The sequence below is a fragment of the Trachypithecus francoisi genome, unplaced genomic scaffold (assembly GCF_009764315.1).
Source record: "Trachypithecus francoisi isolate TF-2019V2 unplaced genomic scaffold, Tfra_2.0 Lachesis_group2, whole genome shotgun sequence".
In the NCBI taxonomy this organism is placed as follows: domain Eukaryota; kingdom Metazoa; phylum Chordata; class Mammalia; order Primates; family Cercopithecidae; genus Trachypithecus; species Trachypithecus francoisi.
Window position 1 is genome coordinate 121688171 of NW_022681465.1, and position 6000 is coordinate 121694170.

Consider the following 6000-nt stretch of genomic DNA (forward strand, 5'->3'; position numbering starts at 1 on the left):
CTGCCTCAGCCTCCCAAGTAGCTGGGACAACAGGCGCCCACCACCATACCTGGCTAATTTTTTGTATTTTTAGTAGAGACGGGGTTTCACCGTGTTGTCCAGGATAGTCTTGATCTCCTGACCTCGTGATCCTCCCACTTTGGCCTCCCAATATGCAGCCTTTTGAAGTTAGTCCTGGCAGGTATGTGGTGGGAGGTGTTTGCTGCAATTGCAACTTTTCCAGTATCATTGGCTTTCTATGTGCCCAGTTAATTCATAACCCCCCATACACCCCCAGGGAGAGCAGGCAGATCAGATAAGGCAGGAATACACTCCAACACACTTTGGGGCTGCCAGTTGCTCTTTTGTGATTTTTTTTTCAGTTCCACTATATTAAAATTGAGGGGAACGGTATAGGGAAGAGAGTTAGAAAACCAAATACCGCATGTTCTACTTATAAGTGAGAGCTAAGCATTGGGTGCGCCTGGACACAAAGATGGGACCAGTGAAGACTGGGGACTCCAAAAGTGAGAGGGAGGGCGAGGGAAAAGGTTGAAAAATTATCTATTGAGTGCAGTGTTCACTGCTTGGGCTACGGGATCATTAGAAGCCCAAACCTTAGCACCATGCAATATACCCACATAACAAACCTGCACATGCGCCCCCGAATCTAAAATTAAAGACAAAGAAAACAGAGTTATTTATTATTAGTCTTTCTCATATATCTCAGTTCTTTCCCTCATGAGCCCTTCCTTCCTTCCTTCCTTCCTTCCTTCCTTCCTTCCTTCCTCCTTTCTTCCTTCCTCCCTCTCTCCTTCCTTTCTTCCTTCCTTCCTCCTTCCTTCTTTGCTTCCTTCCTTCCTCCTTCCTTGTTTGCTTCCTTCCTTCCTCCTTCCCTCAATCCCTCCCTCCCTCCCCCCCCCCGCCATTTGCAGTGTTGTGCAACTGTCAACGTGCTCCATCTCTAGAACTTTTTCATCATCCCAAAGTGAACCTGTTAAACACTAACTCCCCATCCCCCTCACTGCTGACCCGGGCAACCATCCTTCTACTTTCTGTCTTTATAAATTTCACTACTCTGGGTGCCTCATATAAGTGGAATTATACAGTGTTCATGCTTTCATGTCTGACTTATTTCACTGAGCATAATATTTTCAGGTTCATCCATACCATAGCATGTATCAGAACTTTATTTCTTTCGGTGGCTGCATAAAATTTCATTGTATGTATATACAACATTTCATTTACCCAGTCTTCATCCATTGATAGACACTTGGGTTGTTTCTACCTTTTGGTTTTTGTGAAGAGTGCTGCTGTGAACACTGGTGTGCAAGTGTCTTAGAGCCTCATTTCCAGTTAAAAAAAAAGGAGGTCGGGTACAGCAGCTAACACTTGTAATCCCAACATCTTGGGAGGCTGAGGCAAGAGGATCACCTGAGCCAAGGATTTCAAGACAAGCCTGGGCAACATAGTGAGATTTCGTCTGTAAAAATAAATAAATAAATAAATAAATAGAATTAAAAATTAGCTGGGCATGGTGGCACGTGTCTGTAGTTCCAGCTACCTGGGAGGCTAAGGCAGGAGGGTCACTTGATTCCAGGAGGTCAAGGTTACAGTGAGCAGTGATTATGCCACTGCACTGTAACCTGGGCAACAAAGCAAGACCCCGTCTCAAAAAAAAAAAAAGTTTGTTTATTTGAGGATGTATGTCTACCTTCTCCTATAAACTGTGCAAACCTGCTTGGAGTCTTATAGTAAAAAAGCGTCCAGTTTGGTGGGGAAAGAGCCGGGGCATTACAGATTACCTCCCAGAGGGATGTAGTACAGTCACCAAGGGAAGCGTCAGAGCTGTGGGAGTTGGGAGAAAGGAGAACCTGAGTTTTCAGGATTGGTGGGGGTGGTGAACTTCCAGCTATTCCTTGAAGGACAAACATTCCTTTCCAGGTGGAGATGGAGAAGGAGAACAGAGACAAATGGAATAGGATATTATCGAACTGTGCAGGTGATTGGATTGGCTTATTAGGAACACCAGGAAAGATGAACTAGGGTGGCATTGCCCAGTGTTCAAGGGTATTGTGTCTAGGTCAGTGCTCTTGGGTTGAAATCCTTGCTGTACCTACCTTGTCCTTGGGCAAAGCTGCTTGACCTCTCTGGAACTTGATTTCTCCATATGCATCAGGTGGATCCTAATAGCACTTAGCTCAGAGAGTTGCTGTGAAAATACAATGAGATAAATTGTATCAGGTCCTACTCATGATGCCTGACCTGAAGAAAGGCCTTTTACATGGGAAATTTGCTGCCTTGTGTGAAAGATTCTGGTCAGGATCCTTGGGCGTTGAGTAGCCTTTAAAAGTTTTCAAGCAGGAGCTATGGCCTGATGGGGTCTTACTGCAGGCAGGGACTGGGGCACCGACCAAAGATTAAACTAGCTGTTTTCTCTGGTGCCTTTTGGGATAACACAGGAGAAAAAGCTAAACTACTGAATTTCGAGGCGAGTAGGTATGACTGAGCAAGACTTCCAAAGCTGACTCATTTTTCCCAGGAACAGCTGGGCAGAGTGTTGGGTTTAATAATTCACCCAGCACTGGTCATCGTTCATTAATCTCCTTTCCTTTCCCCCAGTGCCCACCACAGTATTAGGCACGTATAAGTCCTGTCTTATTCTATTTGTGCTACTATAACAAAATATCAAATACTGGGTAATTTACAAACAATGGAAATTTATTTCTCTTAGCTCTGGAGGCTGAGAAGTCCAAGATCAAGAGGCTGGCCGGGTTCGGTGTCTGGCGAGGGCTGTTGTCTGGTTCCAAGATGGTGTCTTGATGCTGCAGCCTCTGGAGGGGAGGAACACTGTGTCCTCACATGGTGGAAGGACAGAAGAGCAAAAAGGGGCCGAACTCACTCCCTTGGTCCTTGTATAAGGGCACTGATCCCATCTATGAGGATAGAGCCCTCAGAGTCTAATCACCTCCAGAAGGTGTTGCACTGGGGATCAAGCTTCCACCTGAGTTTTGGAGAAGATACAAACATTCAAACCACAGCAGGCCCCACATAAACACTGCATGGACTAGAATAATTCTACAGTCATACCTTTCTTCGTCACATCCTCCCTCCCTCCCCTGCTCTCTTCTCTTTGCTTCTAACAAGGTGTCTGATGACAGCCTGAAGGATTACGGGGTGGAAGTGAACATGTGCCAGTTGAAAACATAGAAACAGAAAGCATGCACCAGGAATCTCAAAGCCCCGAGCTTTTACAACCTCTGAAAGACCAGCAGCACTCCCTTACCAAAGACTTCCACTCTGTGCCTCGGCTTTAAGAATCAGTCTCATGAAAGCCGTTTCCAACAAGCATTTAAAATCATCCATCCAAAAGATAACTAAATCATGGCCATTCATTGCTCTCAGCCCATCACACTGCAATGAAAACATGTATTTAACTGAGAAAACACTGAGCCTTCCCTCTCCCTGGCCTCTGTCCCCTTTCTTCTCCCTTTCTTTGAGGGCTCAAAATGTTATGATTCATCTCAGCGCTGCTCAGTGCTGCAGTGAGTTACAGGCTCCAAGGATTTCCAAACCCGGAGGGGTGCGGGGAGGGAACGGCCCCCGGTGCATCCCTGGCATTCTCTCTCCAGCCAACTGTGTTTGTGCCTTGACTCCTTTTGATCATTGCTTATAACAGTAGCCAAGCAGAGGAAATTAAGCTTTTGTATTTAAACTAATCCATGACCCTGGATAATTTGTAAGAGACATCTATGAGGGGTTAAAAATGAGCCTCCAACTGCTTGATGTGGAGACATCCCAGACACACCAATGGCTCCCTTGGTGGGATCACAGAATTTCAGTGTTGAATGAAAGGATGTCAGAGCATGCGGTGTCCTTTGGGGACATCTGTCTAGTTCAACTCTCTTGGTTTTAAAGGAGAAACTGAGGCCCAGCTAGGGGAAGAGACCTGTCTAGAACAATGTAGGGAGAGTGTGGCTGGGTAGGGATTTACTGCCGGATTTGTGACTCCCTGTACTAGGAGAACGAGACAGTTGAGAGCAGTGTTGTTCTGAAGTACCCACTAACCGATGGCTCCTGTCAGGTGGACATTGCATGTGCCTGTCCTCTGAGGCCACACTTCGGACCAGTATGCTGTGCTGTCTTCAAGAGAAGCACCAGCCCCTAGATGAATGTCACAGTACAGTTTTATTTTTCAAAGGCTTTTTATATAGTGGGTAAGGATCTAATGAAGAGACTAAGGGTTTGAGCTCTAGGGTCAGAGCATGTGTATTCTTTTTTTCTTTTTTTTGAGACAGTTTCTTGCTCTATAGCCCATGCTAGAGTGCAGTGGCAGCTCACTGCAGCCTTGACCATCCAGGCTCAAGCGTTCCCCTCATCTCAGTCTCCCAAGTAGCTGGGACCATAGGTGCATACCACTACACCCAGCTATTAATAATTTTTGTATTTATTGTAGAGACAGGGTCTCCCTATGTGGCCCAGGCTGGTCTTGAAGTTCTGGGCTCGAGCAGTCCTCCTGTCTCAGCCTCCCACAGTGTTGGGACTACAGGTGTGAGCCATTGGGCCCAGCCAGAGCATGTGTATCTTCTGTGTCTCAGTCTCCTGGGGTAATAGTAGAACCCATCTCATGGGGTTGCTGTAAGCATGGAAGAAGTTAATTGTGGTAGAATGCCATCCTCAAGAAATGTGAACTGTTACTATCACTTACATTTTCCACAGAGGACAGCCAGTAAACAGCGAGCATGTGCTTATAAATGCCAGGACCTTTAAGCCCAGTCTTAGCTCCCCGCACCAGCTTACAACGCCCCGAGTAGAAGACTCTAAATGGGGAGCATCAGAGACACTGGCTTTGAGTCCCAGTCCCACCATGAACCAGCAATCTGACCCTGGGCAAGAGTATCAGCTCCCTCTGCCTCAGTGTTCTCATCTGTAAAATGGAAACATTAGCCCTGGCCTTCCGCCTGAGAAGCATTCATTCATTCGGTATCTACAGATCACTTACTCAGTGCCAGGTACATGGAACGACAAAACACAGATGCTACCCCTGTGGAGCTCACATTCGAGCAGAGGAAACAGACAGTGCAAGGAAACTCATAAACACAAATGAACACGTTCTTTATATATGTGAAATCAGCCATAAGTTACATGGAATGTATGAACCTCCCCTTTTATAAGCATTCGCTGACTCCCAAACATCTCTTCTAATGAAGAGAAACTAATACTTAAAAAGTTTGTTTTCCTTCATTTTTATTATGAAATATTTCAAACATATACAAAGGAGAGAGAATTATGTTAAAAACTCCTACTTACCATCACTCCATTTTGCCAGTGATCAATTTATGTCTAACCTTGTTATATCTAAACCACTCTCACCCTCTTCTCTCTTCCAGGCTTATTTTGAAGCAAATCTCAGAAGTCATATGATTTAATTCATAAACATTTTAGCATTTACCTCTAAAAAATAAAAAAAAATTGTAAAAAAAGTAAGCATACTATCATTATCCCATCAAAAAATTAGCAGTAATCCCTTAATATCATTAAACATGCAGGCAGTATTTAAATTTCCTTGTTTGTCTTCTAATTTTAAAAAATTACATATTATTGAAATTACTACGGAATGAAAGTCCATTAGGATCTGTTGATGTCTCTCAAAGTTTCTTTTAATGTGTTGGGTTTCCTTCCCCCTCTCCTTTTTCTCTTGCAATATATGTGTTGATAAAACTAGGACTTTTGCCTATATGTTTTCCTGGAATCTGCATCCCTGAGAAATAAGTTAGCATTTTCCACTGTCACCTGTAATTCTCCTAAATTGTCAGATCTAGAAGCTTGATCAGATGAAGGTTTTGGAAACGTGATTTTATGGATGGCATGATGTTCTTCCATCACAGCGCACTTAATAACTGGTTGTCTCTCTCTTGGTTGTTTGAAGCTGTTGATGATCGATTCCTAGATCCATTTCTTCATTAGGGGTTGTGAAAGAGCGACATCCTAATTCTATCATTCTCCACTCCTTTATTAGCC